The sequence below is a fragment of the Ctenocephalides felis genome, unplaced genomic scaffold (genome assembly GCF_003426905.1).
Source record: "Ctenocephalides felis isolate EL2017-DRISC unplaced genomic scaffold, ASM342690v1 CF-g0.4_SCAFFOLD_01886, whole genome shotgun sequence".
NCBI lineage: Eukaryota > Metazoa > Arthropoda > Insecta > Siphonaptera > Pulicidae > Ctenocephalides > Ctenocephalides felis.
The window spans coordinates 49729249-49753282 of NW_020538040.1; positions in this window are offsets into that span (position 1 = coordinate 49729249).

Below are 24034 nucleotides of genomic sequence, written 5' to 3' on the forward strand. Positions count from 1 at the left end.
GATCGGTTTAAGAGGACTATTGCTACAAACATCATAACACGAAAATTATATATGTATATATAATAATTAGGTTTTTTTTGTTCGACGTTGATCATTCATAATTACTTTGATAGAGTTTAGATCAACATTTATGGTAAAATTAAATTAATGCTCCACTAGAATCAAAAATGAAACATGAAACAATATTGATTCAAATTGAAATCGTTCTATAAAACATTTATTAGGTAATAATTGAAAACAAAATTGAACAGAAATCATAACTATTCTTCTTATATTGGTGTTGTATGGGTTGTTGTAATATAACTACTTATATTTTTGAATAATTAGAAGGCAATTTAGTTTATTCTCAAATTCAGAGAAAAGAAGGCATGTATCTCAAATTGCCTAGAATGTTTCCAAAAAAGTGACAGGAATTAGAAACACACCCCATATTTTCCAAAACTTTCTCAAAAGCTGATCAAAGAATATCAAATACGAGGAACTTTTATTAAACATTTTGCAGTAGAATTTAGTAGAAGATCCAGAGCAATAGACGGAGAATTTTCTATTGAACAAAAGCATAAAACTCAGGTGAAAAATATGACAAATATGACTCCAAGTGATAATGCAATATTCAAGATAAATATATACATATACATATATAAATGTGTGTGCATAAGAAAATATTATGATTATTAATACGCGCGCCTCTGTTCGAGTTCAAAGTTGCCTCTAGCGTAGTCCTTGGCGGGAGCCGCGCCGCTCAAAAACTCTTCCGCGTTACATACTATGCCGGGGAACGGGCATCATCTCGTTTTGTCCATCAGTTTCGCATGTTTCCTTCTTGTTCTGACTCCTGATTGAGGCATTCGTGTACGTCCGATGTTCTTGTACATACAATACAACGAGATACAACATACATTCAGTCGAGGGTGCATTGCACCTTATCGGCTCCGGAGACACGTAGGCTGTGATAATACTCCTTAAGCAACCATAGACTATCGATTAGGCGGTAGATATTAACACTTGATTAGACGATAGAAATTAGTTGCTGATTAGATATGATCTGATATTTCATTAACTAATAGGTACAAAGATTGTTATATTACAAAATACTAGCATTCCTCTTATGAGTAATTAAAAATAGTATCATACTATGAATAATCAAATATATTACCCACGCTTATTCATTGCATATAAAATATAGATTAAAACATTGGTTTTGTACTGAATATGATTTATTTATGCTAATTAGTATAATTAACTTCTCGTAGCTTAAGAAAATGAAATTTCTTGCATATCTTTATGTTTCAAAAGTTTATGAACATTTTGGCACACCTTATAAAAAACGGTTGAATGTCTGTTTTATGTATGTATGTATGTGCGGATACAAATGTTAGTCGACAATTCCGAGAGCACGAATCAACCGATTTGAATCAATCAAAAAATATTTCACTTCTATTGATGACAATAAAGAATTCTTTTAATTTTTGGAAAGGCAGGTCCAGCAGTTTATGAGATCTGTAAAAAGGGTTAAACAAATTACATTTAGCGGTCAAAAATGATCATTAGACATATGCAAAATAAGTACAATACCTGTTTTTATTTCTATGGCTTCCGTGCCAAGATTTACAATGTTTAAAGCTCACTTATATCACATATCAAATTTCAAGTTTCAAAATTTTCAAGATATTTCAAGTTTTTCCTAAAAAAATTTTTTTTTTTAATTTTCAGGAAATTTCAAAGTTTTCACAAATTTTAGATTACGGGAAGTATCATCAATTAGCCTAACGGCATAATGCCAAACACCACTAAATTTTACCTAAAATCAATATGGTGTAGTAAAAAAAAAAAACAAAAAAGTTTTTAAACAGAAGTTCTTGAGGTTTTGTTCTTTAAGATAAACAAGATAACAAAGATTTTGAAGAAGTTCTTTCTTGGGTAAGATGACATCAACTTTGTTTTAGACATATAATTTTACATTAATTAACTGAATTGATAAAAGTCATTGGTTAACAGAGAAGTTTGTTTTTCTACTACTCATTTAAATGAAAATTTTAAAATTATAAATTTTAGAATATTATTAGTAGTAATTTAGAATTTAAAAACATACTGAAATAGTACAGAAACATAATTATTTAATCAAATTTTGTAAAATATAATTTTTCATTTATATTAGTGATGAAACGCATTTAGAATAAAAAACTATAAGCTTCTATGTTTATAAAATAACATGGTCTGTTAATTTTTTTTCAATATTCATTTTTAGTTTGGTTGATATTTCGAATAGTCCTATGGTCAGTCCTATAATGAACTGTAATCATACAATTACACAAAAACTCAAATATAATTAATAAGAGAAGTAAATATAATTAATACTATACAAAACCATTGAGTTAACTGACACAATATGTGGAACAATGAGACAAAAATTTTAGTAAAATCATAATTGATGGTATTAGAATTTATTGTCGTTATAATACAATAGTAACGATTGTCCTGACAATACATGATGTTTATTTAAAAAATAACCTGTAATAATCACAGTAATGTGCAAAAATGTATCATTAGTGAAATGTATGTACAATTGATTTCCAATTTACAGTTCGTTTTCATAGCTATATAACTTATAATACGCGGATCTTTAAATATTGAATATGTACCATAACTTGCAATTCGCCTTTGCTAGAAGGTAATAAAGCGTAATATTGTTAACGGTGTGCGAGCGATATGCGGATACATCAAGCAGGCAATTATTGTTAAACTGTGCAATATTTCCTATGATGGACTTCAGCAAAAGCAGCAATTTATTGTATTAGTTAGCTTTAGTATAAGCGGGATAATTTACAATATTAATATTAATTTTTTTAAGAAAATTCTAAAATCTTTTATAGAGAACTAGCAATCCGCATGCGAGCTATTTCATTTATGTTTAGATCGTATTGAAATAAAAGGTGTGTTGGAAATAATTTGGTGCGTACTTAATGCATGTGTTTGTACATTCCAGAAAAATTGTTTTATATTTTAGTGAGTTGAACATGAGTATGTATATTCGTTTTTTTCGTATTTTACAGAGAATAAATAATCTGATTTGAAGCAAAACCGATCCGGTTCATATTGGCAGCAAGAATAAACTATTGCTTTTAATAGAAAGCATTTACTCTAAGCAAACCACTCGTTTCAAACTTCGAAAACATAGTTTTAACATAAAAATGTTTGTAACTTGAAATTTTTTTTTTTTTTTTTTATTTCATTAAGTAATTACAACTGTCTATAAATATGACATCTAGTAATTTTTTTGATTAATATAAATAGAAAGGGCATATCAGGCCGCCCAGTGGTGGTCCTGATATTATTGTTGTTAAACTAAATTAGATTTGATCCAGGTAGTCTTAAAAACTAATCAAATTAAACTATACATATTAGATTAAACAAAACAAAACAAAAAATAATAATAATAATAATAATCTTCTAATCTAACTAATCTAGTATTAAATATAGGAGTAGGACTACATTATTTCTAAACGATAACTTAAAAACCTTATTGTGCTAACTGAATAAGTTTTGTTCTCTTCAGTCTGTAATCGAAAGTTGTGTCGTATAATTTGGCTGCAAGTTCGTTGCTGTGATTGTCAATATTTTGTTTGTGTCTCATTGAATAGTTTTTAATTTCTTCTGTGACTGTGGCTATGCAAGTGTCTTGATATATCATCCAGTTGGGGACATATCTGGGAGCTCCCACTGCTTGTCTTAAGAGTTTGTTCTGGAACCTTTGTATGATTTGAATGTTACTTTTTTTGGCGGATCCCCATAGTTGTACTCCGTATGTCCAAACTGGTTTTATGATGGTTTTGTACAACAAAATCTTGTTGTAGGCTGATAGTTCTGATTGACTACCCAACAACCAGTGTAAAGTTCTTCTTATGTGTTCCATGTGTGCCCGTTTAGTGACTATGTGCGCTTTCCAATTTAATTTCTTGTCTAGAATCATCCCCAGGTATTTGACTGTCTCTTTTGCAGGAATTGTGTGGTTGAAGATTCTAACTGGAGGACATGTGTCTTTGCGAAGGGTAAAGGTAACATGTACCGACTTGGAATTGTTGACTTCGATTCTCCACAGCTTAAACCATTGTTCCATTTTGTCCAGATGAACTTGAAGAAGTAATGATGCCATTACGGGATTCTGATGCTGGGCGATAACGCATGTGTCATCTGCAAACATGGCTATATTGGTATTACAATTAACAGGAAAATCGGCTGTGTATAGAAGAAATAATGTTGGTCCTAGAACACTTCCTTGAGGAACTCCGGCTCTAATATTTCTCACTTCTGACTGAACACCATTTATGTAGACGTAAAATTTTCTGTTTTGTAAATAAGAGTTAAGTAAGATATATAAGTTACAGGGCAGACATTTTTTAAGTTTGTATAAGAGTCCTTCATGCCACACTTTATCAAAAGCTTTCGTAAGGTCCAGAAAAACTGCAGAGCAATAATTTTTTGAGTGAAGAGCTTCATTGACTGTATTAACTACTCTGTGAATTTGTTGAATTGTTGAATGCTGTTGTCGGAAGCCAAATTGATAGTTAGGTATTAAGTTTTTGTTATGTATTTCAGAGTTTATTCGTTTTAGAATAAGTTTTTCAAAGATTTTTGATACACAAGAAAGTAGACTTATTGGTCTGTATGATGAAACTAAATGATGGTCTTTACCAGGTTTAGGAATTAAAATTATTTTAGCAGTTTTCCATGCTTCTGGAAAGCAACGAAGTCTAATTATTGCATTGAAGGTTATAACTAAATATCTTATCAACTTCTTGGGTGCTTCTTTTAGCATTCTTATTGTTATTTTGTCATGTCCTGGGGATTTTCCTGATTTGGATGATTTGATTAAACCGGAAATTTCTGAAAAGGTGGTTCTGTTAACTCCGTTAGTAGTTCTTATATCCTGGTGGAGATAATCATTTATGAAGTCTTCTTCGCTACGACTGCATTGAGGAGGTGCCGGGTTAAAAGTTTCTTGTAGATAGTCAGCAAAAAGTACGGCTTTTTCTTTGTGTGATCTTGCCCATGACTGATCAGGGTTTCTGATCGGTGGTACAGCCATAACTGGTTTCTTGAGTCGTTTGCATGCTTTCCACAGCGAATAATTCGTATCTTGAGTTGAAGATAGGTTGTTTAGGTAAGTCCTAATAGATTCATTTTTATAAGCATTAATTGTTGATTTTAAGTTTTCGCAGGCTCTATTAAGTCTTTTCTTATCTTCGGGATGCCTAGTGACTTGCCATATTTTACGCAATCTTCTTTTGATGGCTATTTGTTTTTTTATGTCCAAAGGAATGCTGAGAGTCTTGCAATTAACATCTCTGGGTGTCGAATTAGTTGCTGCTTGTTGTAGAATAGTTGTTACTTGATTGATGGCATTGTTGACTTCATCTTCAGTTTTCAGGCGAATGTTGCAGTGTAGGTTATTTTCAATAAAAATTTTATAAGTTATCCAGTTTGTGTATTTATTGGTTAGTAATTGACTGTCAGCAACAATATTGAAGTTTTGAGAATACGTTAGTATTACTGGTGAGTGATCCGAATTTAGGTCCAGGCAGGATCGAACTTCTATAGAGCTTTCTTGGATATTTTTGGTTATAAAAAAGTCAAGCAAGTCTGGTAATTTGCTCAAGTCAGTGGGCCAATATGTGGGTTCGCCTGTGGATATTGCATTTAGGTTTAGCAGGTTCATTGCTTTGTGAAGCTCACGTCCTCTGGGAGTAGTTAGTCTCGATCCCCAGCATGTGTTTTTTGCATTATAATCTCCTCCAGCGATGAATAAATTACCAATAGATTGAAAAAAGTTCAAGAACTGTTGCTGACAGATTGTAGGTTTAGGAGGGCAGTATATTGCTGAAAAAATAATGGTTTTCGGAAATATGTCAACAGCAATATTTGTTGCTTGCATGTAGTTAGTGGAAAATGATTCTATAACAGTATGTCTGATCTTGTTTTTAATAATTATGGCTGATCCACCATGCGCTGTTCCATCCGGATGATTTGTGCTATACGTTTGGTAATTAGTAATACGAAAGTCCTTTTTGTCTGTGAGATGAGACTCAGATATAAGCATGATGTCGATGTTGTTGTTTATTAAAAAATATTTAAGCTCCTGTGTATGCTGACACAGACCATTGGCGTTCCATAAACATATTCTTAAAATCCCTGCCATTAAAACTTCCTGTTTAAAATTGTTGTGAGTATATTGAGCATTGTGCTCATTTGTTCGGTCAGTGTTTTGATCATTGTTTTGAGTTCAGATAGGTCGTTATTGTTGTTGTTCGTTTTGTTTGTAATAGACTCTTCAGTAGTCTCTTCAGCTGGGTGTGTATTTCCACGAGCAATTCTTGAGTACGAAACTCCAGGTACTGTTGTGTTACTGATAAATTGCCTATTGGAAGTGAATTGCCTTTCCCGAGAAGCTGGATATTTTTTTTCGAGCTGTTCTTTATAAACCCTGCAGCCTTTGTAGTTAGCCGGATGATTTCCATTGCAGAGAACACATGTTACTCCGCTATTTATTTTGTCTGTCCATGAGCATTTTTTAGTTGGGTGTTCCTGAGCGCATTTCACGCAGCGGGGAGTTCTGTAGCAAAAATTTCTTGTATGTCCTAGCCTTTGACATTGTGTGCACTGGACTATTTCGCTAAAATATCGTTTGGCTTGAATTTCAACTTTTGTTTTACATAAAAATTCAATTTTGTAAAAATCTTTATTATTTTCTTTTTGCTCGAGTTCTACCGAGAGAATATTTAGTGGAAATTTTGTATATCTACTTCTGAGAAAAGAGATATGTACAACTTTATGCCCTAGTTCTTCTATTTCTTTTTTTACCATGTCTAAGTCGGTGCTATAGTGTAGGTTTTTAACCACGACTTTAAATGACCGTTTTGACTTATCTTGATAGGAATGCATCTGTGTTCCTCTTTCTTTCAGTTTGTTTAGAATAATATTATAAGTTTGTGCACTTTCAAGATTTATTTTCACTTGTGATGTTCCTATAGTTTTTAGTGTGTATTGTTTCTTGGCTTCGCTTTCTAACAGTTCAATCAATGGCTTGATATTTCCCACTTCGTGAACAAAAATCGGTGGAGGTTTGATCGCTGTTTTATTTTGCACTTGTTTGTTTTGAGATGGTGAATTTTGATCAGATGTTTTTTCTAAAACTGCATAATAATTTCTGGTTGGAGTAGTAGCTTTAAGCCAGTAGTCTTTCGTTACTACTACCTTGGCTTGTTTTCTAGACTCCGTGGGTGTTGCTGCTCGTTTCTTGTGATTAACAACTTGCCAATCAACATTGGCATTCGATGTACTTGGTTGATAGTTAATAGGATCATAAATAGGATCGTCACCAAACTCGTCGCTTTCCTCCATACTGTCGAAATCACTTTCATTATCATTATTTAGGGTTTCAAGCGCTTTGTAAACGACTTTTGAGCACTCATGATTGCTGACCCCAGCCGGGGTCATGCTTCAAACACTGTTGTTTTCACTTGCACTATTAAATAACTTCTATTGATAACAATGGCTTAACAATAGTTTGATTATTGAATTCACGTACCCGTACAGGGTACGTAAATACTGCAGGTAGAAAACCGGTTTATTCGCAGGTATAACTGAACGATGTGCACTGCTTCGTAGCTGAAGCAAAACTGTAACTTGAAATAATTTATATTAGTTCACATTGAAAACGAATTATAATTTATATTTAATAATAAAATTTCTATGTAACCAGAACACTTCTAAATTAAAAATACATAATTATAAAATATGTTTTACTATGCTTTACTTATTCATAAGATTTATACGATATGCAAACTATTGCTTCAAATTCCCATTATGTCTTGAATATCATTTCAGAAATAACTTTGTGTTTGCTTTTCTTATGATTCAGAGAACCTTTAAAGGATTTTTCTCTATTGATTGAAGATCAAGACGGAGCTATTTAAGTATACGTTAACCAAACCAAACCTATCTAATTAAGCAACCTTGCCCTGATTAAATATTGTTTATGTTGGCTTTATTCATGCGTCTTATGTGAAATTCGAATTCCGTGTCTTATAGTCAAATTTAATTTTTGAGGTAATTTTACATGGAATGAGATACAAATTATATCCGAGTTGGAGATTTTATATTGACTAAAATGATAAAGTTAGTTCTTATTCGTTTAGTATCAAAATGAAAATAATAATTTGTATTATTTGTGATTGATAGTTTTCTATTAATCTTGTGTTTTATGAATGACTAATTAAAATCACTATTTCTTATATTCGGTGTATATTTATATTAAAGTATATAAAATTCCGGAAATTAAATATGCCATTTTCTAGGGAAATACCAAGAAAAAATCTAAATCAGCATTATATTTGATTTAAATAAGGATTTTACATTTATTTCAAATTACTTTTTGTGTATAGATAGTATCTATTAGATACAAGCAGATAAATTTATCAGTATTTATTAGTTACAGTAATCGCAAAAAATATAAAATGAAAATTTCTATATATCTTTACGTTTTAAAGGTTTTTGAACAATTTCGCATATCTTAGAAAATGAATGCAGTAAGTGTGTGTGTCCAAGTATATTGCTCCTAACCTTATGTTAACGGTGTGAAGAAATAAGGTTTTGTTTATTTTTTTTCTTGCAGATAAATATAGACAAAGATCGTCGCCCAAATAGAAGCACTTATATTATCTTACAAGTAGATCAATAAAATATGACGATAAAATTTACAGTATTTACAATAATGGGCTCCCTCGTGAGAAAGCGGCTAGAACGACTGGATCTGAATCAAAAGTCGATTCCACTTCGAGCAGCCTGCTGTCAAGCAGTAGTGACAATAATTTTAACTTGAAAATTTAGATAGCAATATATTTTCAAGTAAAAATAGTCTTCACCCGGCACTGCTGCACCAATAAAAATATTCGTTTTATTACAGGAATTGCCATAATAACATTATACAAAGATGGGACAACCGTTTGAGTTGCCATCTGTCGAACAGACTAGTATTAAATCAAATTAGCACAACAGCTTATAGTTCTGACTATTAAGTTCTGATTGCTGTTCAAAAATTAAAAAAAATACTTATAGCAATTGTTATTTCTCATTGATATTTTTTTATGATATTTTAATTTGATTGATTATTGATTGATTATTTATTGATTATTGATTATTGATAATTGATTATTTTAATTTCGCGAATATTTAATTACTGTGCGGGAAGTTCTAGCAATTTGCTTTAAGGCACAATGCCACTAACACAATTATGTATTGCATTATGTATATTATTTCAATAAGATTATCTACTTGTATTAATCCCATTGACTTCTCGGACCTCAACCACGCGTTATATATTTTCTGGATTAAAAAATATATGAAATTGTACATTAGAACATGTTCCGAATCACAATGCTTGAAGTAAGTATGTCTCCGCCGCTCTCTGTTCTCTCGCCGACATTCAGCTTATACTTCGAACCCGGGAAAGATCCTCGAGGGACCTTTTCGGATCCCACTGGTCGTTTTCTTCTTACCTTTGCTGCGTGTATTCGCTTTGTGCTGCGTCGCTTTTGCTATTCTGCGTTATAGAGGAGGCGACCCCAAGCACTGGTGTATGCAAAATATCATATAGACGATTCTTTTGACAACGAAATTTATTTTCAATCTGAATTGATACACATTGACTTAGAAAACGAATTTTTGATTATGTATTAGATATAAATAAAACTATTTTGGTAACATATAATAATAAAATAGTTTTTAAAATAAACCGTCTTTAATCATTGTATAAATATATCTAACGGACGCCATAACGTATAGTAGGTATGTGAGCTTAGATAATCTTGTTATAAAAATTGTCATTAAAACTTATTCTCAGGCTGCTTAAAACTCGATTGTTTTGAAAAAATTCATTTTTTTTAAAAAATTTTTTATTACCTATTTTATTTACAACTGTCCAGCAAAGGACATTCAATAAATTTGATGAATTTACAATAGTCGGCCGAAGGGACATTGTATACTACAAGGGCATGTTGGAAAAAACAACTCAGTAGTTGTTTTTCCATTCGATATAAAACTCACAATATTTATTGATAATTATATAATTTTAACTATTTACTTATTGAATAATTTCTTATACATAATGATTAAGTTATTTCAATTTTTTATCAGGAGAGTTGATGGCTTAAATCCAGTGGCGCTTTTCCCTTCAAATTTCTTGGATAGTTCTCTGTTATCAATGAGTTTGCTAATGAATTTGGGTGACTGATTAGCTTGCTTCTATACTTGTGTACTGTTTTTGTAATTACTTCATTTATGGTAGGTGTATTCGTGTTGGCATGAATCATCAACCAGTTGGAAACATATTTTAGAGCTCTTAAGGCAACTTTCAAAAATTTGTTTTGAAATTTCTGTATTATTTCTATATTAATCTTATAAGCAGTGCCCCACAATTGTATACCATAGCACCAAATTGGTTTGAATAAAGATTTATATTAAAGGAGCTTATTGTATGAGCTTAGTTTGAATTTAGTCCCTAGTAACCTGTAAAGCTTTTTGGTTTTTATCTCAAGCTGTTGTCTTAATTATACTTTCAAACCTGTTTCTGAAAAAAAACCTTTAAATCTAACAAACCAAAAAACTAAATTTTTGGTGCATGGCATTATGTCTTAAAGCAAATTGATGAAACTTTTTTTTACTTTACTTGAACATTCATTCAACAAAACATGAATTTTCAACATAACAGAAAATAAACGAACGAAGTTAGAATTAAAGGCCTTATCTTATATTTTTTCATGCATAAGGTCCTCTATTTCATATTTCTAAGAATTAAAAAAAAATAGTTTTTTGAAATTTAAAGCCCTCTATATTTTGGTAAATTATAATCTGAATCATTTTAATATTTAATAAAATGATATATATATATATATATATATATATATATATATATATATATATATATACACATGTATATACACTCGTATATATATATATATATTATTTAAATTAACAATGTTTTTTTTTAAAATGTTAGCAAATAATAATTTATATTATATGAAATAAAATTAAAAAAAATGCTTGACCTGCCTTCCTCAAAAACTATTCACTTTTTTCACACCGTCAACACGAGCAAAATGGTTTTTGAAGATTAGTTCATCGCATGAACTAATCATCTGCATGTCAATACAAATCGAATGTTATTTTAATGATTGTTGATCCGCTTTCGAAATCGTGGATAAATAATTGTATCAGAACATATCACACACACCACACACACACATACATAGACTAGCAATCTTTAGAAAGGGGAGGAGTGAATGGCAATAATTAGAAGAAAAGTATAATTCAGAGAAAGAATTATATCATTCTAGTTCCTCCCCCCATGAAGTGATGTCTAACGGCGGTTTCCGAGGAGATTAGAAGTAGGAGATGAACGGAGGCTTCAGTTAGTATTACACATAGGCGCTATTGAGTCCGACATACCCAAACAAAAAACCTAGTCTGAGATGCATAAATGCATAAATTCATTTTTTCAAAGTAGGCAAAAAAGTTCAGAAGATCTTCGGGTTTTAAAACGTAAAAATATACAAAGTATTTCCTTTTCGATTTTTTTTTGCGATTACTATAACTTACCCTAAGGGAAGTTAATTTAACTCTTTTCTGCTTTTGAGGCGGATGCGCTTATGATTATGCATGCTCACTATGATTGTTGGTTCGTCATTTCATAAGCTTTATAGTTATTTTTTGTCTGTTATTTGAAAAATTTATAGGATTCTTTAAGAAAATCTATTTTTTGTTGACTGATTATATTTCCAATAGCAAATATCCTATTTAGTGCACTGCGTTGTGGATTGGCAATGGGAAATCTCCCACACCATTCTTTCCTGAATCGAGTTGAAGTTCATGGACTTGCCTTATTATTAGAGCCGTATTACCCATTATTATTATTGACTGAGTGACTGAGTGCCTAGCTATTTTCAGTGTTAAAATGTTACTTGTCTATAATTGCTTATAATTTTAAGAAATATTGAAATTCCGTCATTGACGGCTCTAAATCCCTACGTGTCCTTTCCTTTCACCGCAAGCAGCCCTCTGTCTATTATTGCGTTATCCTGGTTCTGGTGTCCATCGGGTGAGATGGTCTCCACGAGAAATGGATTATATCTGAAGGAGTCCTCGCCATCACTCCGCCCACTTCCGTTGCGTCACGTATGACGTCACGAATCAATAGACCCATCCGCGAGGGAACGCTCGGGGCCGGAGACGGTGCGATGCTCAGTATCTGGCATACAGATTTCCGCACGCAAAGGTGCCCTATGTGGGGTTGATAATACGAGATTATAAGAGATGCATTAGGGAAGGCTCGAGGTGTTTGATCCATTATTGATTTATTTCACTATGTAAACTGAGGTTATGACAAATTCTGTATGAACATCACTAGAATGCGTTATTTAATAATTCATATCTGAAAAATGTTTTTGTGGTATTCATTTATTTATTTATACAGTTTTCGTGTTTGTCACTTCACTGAATTACTCTATTTGAACTTGGGAAATGAAATTAGTGGTGCATGGCATCGTGTCAAATGCAAAACTGCCTTTTTCCGTACCAAAAATTAAATAATTTAATTAAAGAGCTTTAAATTTTTCTTTTATTATTTTTTTTTTGTAAATTTTGATCTTTTTTAAAAAGCTTGTAAGAGTTGCATTGGTGTCTAACGGATGAATATTGGTACGGAACCTATAGTAATATAAAATATGTACTTACTATTAAAATCTTTACAAAATATCTGATGATTTGATGTGCATATGTCTAATGATCATTTTTGTCTGCCAAATGGAATTTTATTACTTTTTTATTGGAAATTTTAAAACCACTAGACCTGCCTTTCCAAAAACTTAACCTGTTTTTTATTTTGTCAATACAAATAAAATAAATCACTTAAGTTAGCCCATGAATGATTTCATTGGCTACTGCGTAAAAAGTCTAAGCTCTCTGTTGAAAATAAGTTGCTGCTATATAAATCAATCATTAAACCAATCTGGACCTACGGAATTGAGCTCTGGAGATGTGCTTACCAATCAAATATAGCTATAATGCAGAGAACGCAGTCAAATATTTTACGTACAATTCTTAATTTTCCGTGGCACGTGACGAATGAAACCATTCACAGCAACCTCAACATGAAAACGGTGCAATTAACATCCAAAGAATTCAAGGAAAAATATAAACGCAAACTGGACTCACATTCGAACCCGTCAATAGTTGACATTACTCAACCTTTTCGCATAAGGAGATTGAAACGACAATGGCCTTTAGACTTAGTCTTAGATTAAGTCTAATATAATATTATCATATTAATTATTAAACTAAGCAGATCTCATTGGAGTTTTTCTTAGGCATCGCTCTTAAATATTGTCAATTTAGCTCATAGGAATCTTTATGTATTTCTGATTGCTAAATAAAACAGTTTTTTTTTTAAGTTGGACGTTCCGTTTTCTTGCAAACTTGCATTTTTTACCCTGTATCTTCAAAACAGCTGGACCTGTCTTTGCCAAAAACTATTCAGCACGTTTCCCTATAAGAACGAAGAAAATGTTTTTTGAATTATTCAAATCGGTTGATCCGTGTCCCCGAAAGCGTCGACGAAAATTTGTACCCGCACACACACACACTAATAAACATTTTTTTAAATAGATATATTTTCATATGATTTTTCGTATTTTTGTACAAAGAGTATGATAAATATTTAACTGATTCTATTGAACTTCAATTTCAATTAATAACATATTGTCAATCATTAAGGTTTAACACTTAAATTTTGTTGAACAGAAAATATTACAATCTTCATATAAAGTATAATAATTCTTTTACATATTACATATTTGCGGTATATTTTCAGATTTAGTTATCATTACTATTTTTGAGATAAAAAGGCGAATATATTACATATCAGTAGTGTAAATTACCCAACATGTTATTCTGAGCATTAGGGCCTTCTTTAGCAACTTGTAGCGCTGGAGGTGGTCTGCTGTAATAGGCTCATTATCAGATAATGTCATATGAAAACGTTTTCATTATTTTATTGGAATTAAATGCAACAGGCTTTTAGCCAATTAGTTGCTGTACTAATTTTTATGAGAAGTATTATTGGTATACTTGACAATATTATATTGATTGTAATAATTACCAACATATAGTAAATTGGAGACATTAATATATTTATTTTGCAAATATCTTTTTAACCGTCATATCCACGTGTTTGACTCTTGGTACATTTTTTTAATTTTTTCATTTTTATTTTATTTTATTTCTCTACTTTTTCATGGATTTGGCTTGGGTGAAAATAATGTAGGTACTTACAAATAGCCAAAGTTGAGGTCTCTATTACATCTTCACGCAATATACCATATGCAAAATCCTTTCTATATTTATTTTTTACATATCTCGTAAACTTTGGTGGATCCTGATAGGATGATCTCGTATAAGGACAATGCGACTTATTTCTAATGTGGAAAACTTGTATTGTCCGTAATCTAACTTTTGCCCATGAGCACTATAATCGTATCTTTCATGGGTTCCGATATTTCCTGCCTGCTACGAACATAACATATAAAAATCTATAATATTCTACGCGGCACATCCACTTATCGTATATATATAGTTGAACCTTAATAATACGTGCCTTTATAGTTGCGTTGTGTTCGCCAGGCAAAAGCGAGCGAGGCCATGTGCCTGGAATATAATGCAATAACCCTGCTTATACGTCGATAACTTTGCACGTGTATTCTGGAAATAAATTGTCCTGTTTAGTTTGAACTAACCATTTTCTTGATAGCGATACTACGAGGAAGCTCTTTCAACAAACACCTCGAATAACGAGCGGACCAATTATAAAACTTGTTGATACTGGAAAATAATCGACGAGAGTCGAAATATTTTTGAACTGCAAAAATTGTGATAACAAAACAAAAGTATTAATTAGTAAGATGGGTTTCATGTAAATACTACCAAAAATCAACAACTTCCTAACGAGTGTGTTTCAAACAAGCTTTGGATATTGAAATCGAATTTTTCGGCAAACGATTATGAAAAATTATGTTTAAAACTGCAGCAACTCTCAATTGATTTTCATACAAGAAAAATTAATGTTAAAAAAAATTGAAACCAACCGTATGCATTTGAAACTTTGAAACCAACAACTTTGAAAATATGTACCTATTTTTATTAGTTACTTTAGAAATGCACAATTCTTAACTAATATGGAATGGTTTTTAAAGTTTTAAAATCAATTTTATTTTATGCAAAAATTGTTAAAAATCTGTTATATATCGAAAATCAACAATTTATTTTTTTAGCATGAAAAATTCTTAAAAAACTGCCATTTAACTGTTAATTATAAAGGATCGACTTGATCTATAATTAAAAACCTTAATAAACATGATAAATTATGATAATATAAAATATTTTCATAAATATCGGAAATCGATTATTTATTTTTATAACATGATAGTATTTGTCATATTTATAATATTTATATAAACTAATGGTTATGTAAACTAATACATTTAGCCATTTCAATGCTTTTTGATTTTTTCCCATTTATTCTTTTAAGCACAAATTTTCAAGTCTACTTCAATTTATACGAGGCGATATCAATTCATTTTTATATGCAACTACTTGACCGGGATTCCACCAGTGTACCCTTGTATTTGTGAATCGAGCGCTTAGCTACTTGGTTCGCAAAATTTTTGAAGTTTCAAAATTTGTTTCGATGAAAAATGTTCATTTTTTTGTTGTTTTGAATAGCAATCAGAACTTAAGAGTCTTATAAGCTGAGTAACTTAATACTACGACGGTTTTACGGATGGCAACCCAAACAGTTGTCTCTTCTCTTTGTGATAAATTTTATTATGACAATTTCTGTAATGGGGCCAATATTGGAAGCATATTGCTGTCTATATTTTTAAATGAAAACCGATTGAATCCGAGACCTCTGATTCAGGTCCAGTCGCTCTAGCCACTTACCTATGAAACAAGTGAAGTTTGGAATTAGCCTTAGCCCACATTTTTATTTAATAGCATAATCTAAGACCATATTTTTATAAACAAAATTACCTATACAATTATGAACAACAGTCATTTTAATATCTTATAATAATAAAATCTTCTGCCGACCCGGTATGGCGCGCAGAGATCGCCTGAACACGATCCTGTTAAATCACCAAGGAAGCGCAATAAGACGAAATGTCCGTGCAATCTGTTTCGTAGATTAGCTGCTGTTTTCTCTTCTCATTTATATCTATCCATCACCACGGCCACCACGAGGGCATCCATCGTGAATTATCAGCCCTGCAGATATATGTGCATATAGAATTCATGTATATTCGAGTCGGTTCTGAACGTTGCTATCAATAATATATTTCAATAAACTAATAAGTAATGCACTGAACCTGAATTACAGATCTCGTTTTATGATAGAAGTTTAAATAAGATTTAGATGTAATAATTCACTGAGAATGATTTACATTTCTTGCTGAGAAGCACGATAATTCACATACATGATTTGATTACAATTAGATAGGGTATCTATTATGCAGTAATTACTGAATGGTTTAATGCAATTGGAATTTGTATGACGTGCCGATTCAACTGAATCATTCACAATCATCCTATATTTATACCAATATATTTACTTATTAATGCATAATATAGCAGCAAATTTAAGGTCAGCATTTGGAACACGATATCTTATTGTTCATGTATAAGGTTTCAGTAGATCAAATAAGTTTTCAATATATTAATAATACTTTAATTTTTTTTAATATGGCAAAACTAAATATACCAGATTGATAAAATCACAGCTGCAAAGCGATTTCGTTCTTCAAACTTTACAAAAAAATGATTAGATTATTTATTTTTTTATTGAATTACCCCGGAAAAAAAACTTGACCTTTGCTTAATTGTCTTTAAATCTAGAATTGATTTTTAATAAAGCATAATCATAAATGCATAAACTTTATTTACTATTATTTCTTGGTTCGATTAGGGTAGAGCAGTGCTTAAAGGTCCGCGGGTATATAGGTCCACCACTGATGTCTCTAAAGCAAGTAAAGTTAAGAATTTTTTAACTACAATACTTTATTTAAGGGGGTATTCTACTGTAGAGTCATGAATTTCGTGCGGTTTTTGAAGCGCTGTATAAAGGAAACAAATAATATTTTTACTATCGATTTTTTTATCATTTGTTTATTGATATTCTATTACTATATAAAAAAATTATTAAAAAAAAATAATTAAAATTCACAAAGTTATGAGCCGTCAAAGTGGGGGTTCCCAAAAAAAGAGGGTGTCCTGGCGTACATGATTCCAACCCTCCTGGTGATTTGAAACTTAAAAAATAGATGGATTCTTAATTATAATAGATGTCGCTATCGTATGAACCTTGGATAAGCTGAAAAAAAATTTTTGTTCGAATGGCGGCAGTTTGAAAAAAAAAATGAGTTTTTTTCATGTTTTTTTAACAATTCCAAATTTTTAAAAAATACTAAATGAAAAGTTATAGTTTTGGGCAAGGTCCATGCGATAAAGCGATGTATAGAGAAGATCCTCTCCAAATTTGAAGTAAATCGGTTCATTAGAACTCGAGATATCCTTACCGCCAGCTCGAAAAAAGTAGTTCCGAGAAAAACGCGTTCAAAGTTTTGAGACAAGTCGGACCCGAACCGAGGCCACGTCACTAAAACGGCTATAACTCAGGAAATAATAATAATTTTGAAAAATCCTTTCAATGACATATTTTTGAATAACTAAACTTTGAAAATATGAAAAAAAAAATTTTCGATTTTTTCAAAATTCTACAGTAGAATACCCCCTTAACTAAATGATTGGTTTGGTTTTCATGATGTACTTGCTCAAAATCAAATTGGACTTTTTTGCCCCTACTGTATAATTAAAATTCTGGAGAAATTATCTATCCAAAATCGGTTCTCTAAAATGTCGGTTTTTCTATAAACCCTAATATAGAGTTTATGCAAACACAAGACATTTAATTTTCAAGTAACTCAATATCAATAAATCTATAGTACGTATCTATTTATAAAAACGTTCATATAAACACATGTGAAAAAATCCAAAGAAAAAACAACAACAGTGTTGATTTTTTTCGAAGACAATTTGTTTTCAACAAACTATGATGGATATTCGACTGCCAAAGAATACCACATGTCTCTGGATAAAAATAAATTACATCTATAATACACTTTTCATAACTAGGTTATTTCGCTTTAATGACCAAAATCTATTTTCAATACGGCACGTGCGACTAACAAGTAGTCTAGGATCGACTCGTTCCGATATACGTATTCTCGAATGAAGAATTTTAATTATCCTTTGCTCTAGATCGTCATTTTCAGCGCCTCTTAATAATTAATTTAAGCTAATAATTTGTCATTAGCTCGAGTTCTCTTCCCGTTTCATTTTTCATTTTCATAATTTAGATATGATTAAAAATAATATCTTAATTTTTTTTCACTGAACTGACCTGAATCATTCAATTTCATTAATTTACTTATTTCAAGTTCTAATTGTTTTTGGTAATATGGACTTACTCCAAATATAATACTTGTTTTAATTTTAATGATTTAAGAAATGTTTTGTTTCATAAGGTAAAATAATTTAAAGAATTTTTTGAAGAGCTTAAGTTTAAAAAAGATATAAGAAATTAAAGAACTGCAAATTTTAATTAAAAAATGATTAGTGATCATATTTCTGAAACATTTACCTTATAGTAGGATAGGGCGGGGCACAGAGGCTCAATTTGACTTTCAGTAATTATATTGTCTAAACCAAATGAACTGCATAAAGACACATAACACGCATCAAACTAACAACTATAGAGCTATGGACATCCCAGTTAATTCCTAACTATGGAAATATGTTGTTTAGCTATTTTTCAAAAATTTGTTATGTCCCTTTTTACCTCATAAGCTAGAAAAAATGGATAGCCGTCGAGCAAACATGCCTTATATTTAAGCTTAAAGGAATTTTACGAAATGATAGCTAAATTATTTAGCCAATACAAAGTATAAATTTCATGGGCATATTTTTACAAACATTACATCGTATATAACATTGATCTGGTATTTTGTCAGAAATATTTATCAGAATAGTTGGAATAACTATTTATTAAATTTATCTTTTGTAAAATTGCTTATTTTGGCTTAATTTCCTTTTCTATTTATTATTTTTTACTGTTTACACTTTTGCCGAGGGTAAAGGTTCAGTTGGTCCTTAACTTAAAATTAACAATGCATCTTATAAAATAATTAAATGACATATTCTTAAATATTATATTAAGGTCACGTAAATTAAACAACAGAAACAAATAACTTTTGTTATAAATTTTCAAACATGGCTGTTTATCTCCTGATATCAATGTGGTAAAGATGATAAAGGTGGTAAAGAAGGTCAATGGTTTTTTAAACATTTTTCCCCTCTACCTTAAAAATTCCAAACTCTACTAGTTTTTGAGATATTGGTAATGGACCTTTTTACTCGCGAACCTTTAGACCCCGCTCTTCTACCCTATTGCAAAACCAATTATATTGTGTAACAGCATTTAGGCACTTCTGTAAATCATTTAATAGTCTTATTGCATATGAAGAAAAATTCGGTATTTGCTACTACAGGAGCAATATGCTCTATGATTTGTTAGGTTCAATGAAGGCATAATTAATGAATTAGTAAATGTGACAGAACTAGTTATAATAATAACCTATTGAATGCAAATTTTTCATAAGACAAAAATGTCAATTTCTTGTTGAGTACTCTTGGGTAATGATGATGATAAAAATCGGGGTGCATTTAATGCTGGTCTCTTTAGAGATGTCTAATACGAATAAATTGTGAAAGACATTGTTGGTGATTTTTTAAAATAAACAAGACATGGTGGTGCATTAGTAATCATTGTTAAAATATAAAGAGATGTGTTGAATGCATACATACTTCACACTGTATGCCTTCGAAGTAAATAAACTACTAGACAGGTTGATTTATTTAGAGTGCAATTAATATGAGATAACTTTTGTACGGTTTGTTGGTACGCAATTGCTTAGAAGTAAAGCCATTTATGAACTTCATAAACTTTAAAAATATTGACAGTACCTATTTATAATTCTCTCTATGAGTCTGTTTCAATAAGTTGGCACTGTCTGTTATTTACACGAAAAGTAAATTTTCTAATTAATGTCTTTGCTGTCAGACAAATCTTCAAGTCTCGACTTTATACAGTTGACATTACCATGCATCATCACATCTCAGCGCATAGCGATGCAATGCAATATCTCTAATTGGTTTAACCTAATAAGGCGCATGGGGCCGCGCGTATGACTTCACATAGCCGTCAGCTAACATCGGGTCGGCCGCCGCTGACACATTGCGCGAGACCGGACGATACCGACATTGTCGCATAGATTTTACTTTTTGTTAGATCTTTTCGATTGTTTAATGAAAGATTTATAATTTTTTATGCGCATATTATGCGTCCTATTTAAAATAGGACGAAATCGGTAAGAAATTACAACTTTTTTGAGTATACCTATTATATATAATACACAAACTGACTTACCTTAATGCTTTTTGAACCCTGCATATTGTTTTGTGTCGTCAGAATTATGGTAAGCTTTTGTTTGGATATGAAATACCACCTACAATTAAAACATTTACTGGACCTACAAGATTACGATATAATTTCAAGTGGTAAACGTTCTTCGTGGGCATAGTTATATTATAAAAAAAAACAAATAGGAGAATGATAAACCGATGGGTTGCCTCTCATGATACATTAGGCTATAAGTATTCAACAAAGAGCTTATAGGGCATGCAAGGTTAAAATAGTTCTGATTGCTGGTGTAATAATAAATAAATAATTAGTTCACAAATTTAATTTTTTGTAGAAATCTTGATTTTAGAGAATGTTTTGTTTTTTTATTCAAAAATTACAATTCTATTATCCAATGGTTCAAGAAATATACGCATGACGAGTAAACTTGTCAATGCACAAAATTCTGCCACTTCTCCATGAAGAATATCCTTGTCAATCTTAATGAACTGGTCAACAATACTCGCTTATAATAATAACGAGCAATTTAAAAAATTTGGTTGATTAATCCTTTTATTACGACTGTCGTCTATGGACGACATTGTGTCGATTGTTGCTTCAATATTTTTCATGTTGAGTTAAATTATTGAGAATTTTAATTTGTTATTGTAGTTTACAGTTTAACAAAAGAGTAATCTCTAAATTTTTAATACATATTTATAGATAATGATTGGAAAATCTAACTAGTAATGCAAGACAAATTGCTGAAACTTGCCGTACCGTAATTTAAAACTTAAAAAAAAATAGATTTTGAAAAATTTTGAAATTTTGCGGTCTAACTGATAATCATAGGTTCGAAACCCATAGAAATATAACGAAATGAATACTTCTTTTTAAAATCACAATGAAATATCTGAAATTTTAATGTACATACGAGTATGTCTGATACATTTTTGTTCTTTTTCTTTTCTATTGGTTTTCTATTTAATCAGTTCAAAAAATAAAATATTTTTGAATCATTCAAATTTGACGTTCTGTTCTCACAAAAGCTGAATTGTCATCTGCCTTTGTCAAAAACTGATCAGCACGTCTCCCCATCAATACGAATCAAATATTTTTCAAATTATTCAAATATACATGTTTTCCAAGGTAGGCCAAAACGTTCAGATCCTTTTGAAACATAGAGGTATATAAAAATTTTCATTTTCGATTTTTTTCGAAATTTTATTAATTTCATTTTCGAAGTTAAAAATATTTTATGCAACAAATACTTGGTTGGTTTACTTACTCGTACAGCAGTGTTAAGAGCTAAGTGAAATAAAAAAAACGGAAGATATAACTTAATCTAGGTATTCATTATTTTTGGTGTTTCATTTATTACATATAATACTTTGTCAAAAATTCCAAGGAACGCAGACATCTTGGCCTTCATACTTCATGAATTATTAATTATTAATTTATCATGTTTAATCTTTTTGCATAACAAGAAATATTATTTTCAATTTAACATTCTTAAATATTTGAGCAATTTCCTGAAACTTTGAAAAATATAAAGGCGACAGAATCGTTCCGTACCGTGTCAATGTATGGTCGCCCTGCAAATTCGCGTAGCCGTCAGCTTACATTGGATTGTGAGAATTTGTGCGTGCATATCACAATGGAACGATTACGCTTTATTAGAAAACTATTTGGGTTTGCAATATGATAATTAATTGCATTAGGTTTACAAATAATATCAGTCGCAAAGTGATATATGAGGAAATATGTCTCCGACTTAGTCGAAGATGTGGTTGAGTTTGAGTTGTAGTTGAGATTTTAGTAATTAATTGCGGTGTGTTTGTAGAACGAAATTGTATTATGATGTATCTATGCTCAAATAATTTACTTATATTTATGTAACAAAATTATTCTTCCAAAATGATCAGGAAGCAGTAAATTACATAAATGACTAAAAATAAATAATGATAATTTAAATCTTGTTTGTTAGATTTTTTTTTAAATTCAACTGATAGAAAAACACGTAACATTTTCTTTATGTTGAAGTCTTAGTTACTTGAATTGAGATATTCAATAATCAAAAATGCAAATAATTTCTTTTAGTAGAAACTCACCATAATTTGGTTTATTTGTAGTCACAAACAAAACCAGGAATTTGATACGGGGGAGACTTGCAACCCTATTAACATTTAGACAAATTAAAAATAAGATGATTTACTAGTTATTATTCATAGATTAGTAAACGAAATGTTTAAAGGCTTATGCAAATTATTATTAATAAGATTCAATCGATAATTGAATGAAATATAAATAAGTAAAATATAATATATTGCATATCACTCATAAAATTATAAACATCCAGATATTTAAAGAAACAAACAATATAAATTTATAGCATAATAATACACAACACAATTTTATGATATATTCATTATTTCTCTGAGCTTTTCATTATAATTTTTGTAATAGTGAAGACTTTTGATTGATGGGGCAATGTATGATAAGAGGTACTTATATACCATGTCACCACTGCTTGACATCAAACTGCCCGAGGCGACTATCACACGGGGAATCTCTGATTTGAATCCCTTGGATTAACCCAAGGCTCTTTGATTAAATTATGGTAACAATTATATAAATTATTGAATATCAAACATAATTATTTATTTGCTCTTGATATGTTATAATCGAATACTAGTAACTTTAATTGATAGTTAAATGAGTTGTCGTCATATAAAGATTTTTCTGACTAATTTTTTTTGCATGTTTTTGTAATCATGGAATGAGTAACGTGTTTTGTACAAGTTGACAAAACACTTGTATCAAATATTTAACTCATTGATGAACTAGTTTTGTTTTAAAACTTCATGATCGCTCCAGTTATAGCTGCAGATGTCAATGCGAAGCGATGTGTACCTACCACAAAAATCAATCGTACTTCATTAGATTCAATATTTCATTTTCTCTAATTGTAAGAATTGTATTGCAATTTTTTTCAAGCTGCAAACAAATAATAATGATATTCATTTCACTTGTTACATGTATGAGTTTACAATTCCCAGATCGCTCTGTTTGCATGTAAGCAAAATAGTGCTCTGAGCAGTTTGACTTATTGGTATATGCAATGCTCTCGGTTAATAGTATCGGTAAAGTGCGCGAGGTCGTGTACTCGTAGGGATGGCAAATTATTTTCAGAGTTGTTATCGATTCAATGTGCAAAGAAAATGATGAATTCTGCTTTAGTAGGTGGAAGCACTCGATTTTATATGTCCTTCAGTTTTTGCATTTGGTGCGCATTGAGTTGTCCCCTACTTTTACCAAATTAAGTGTGAAGACTTCTGAAAAACGCTTTTTGCTAATTATCAAAATACTGTTGATTACACAAATTACATCTATACGATATTATAATATGATGAT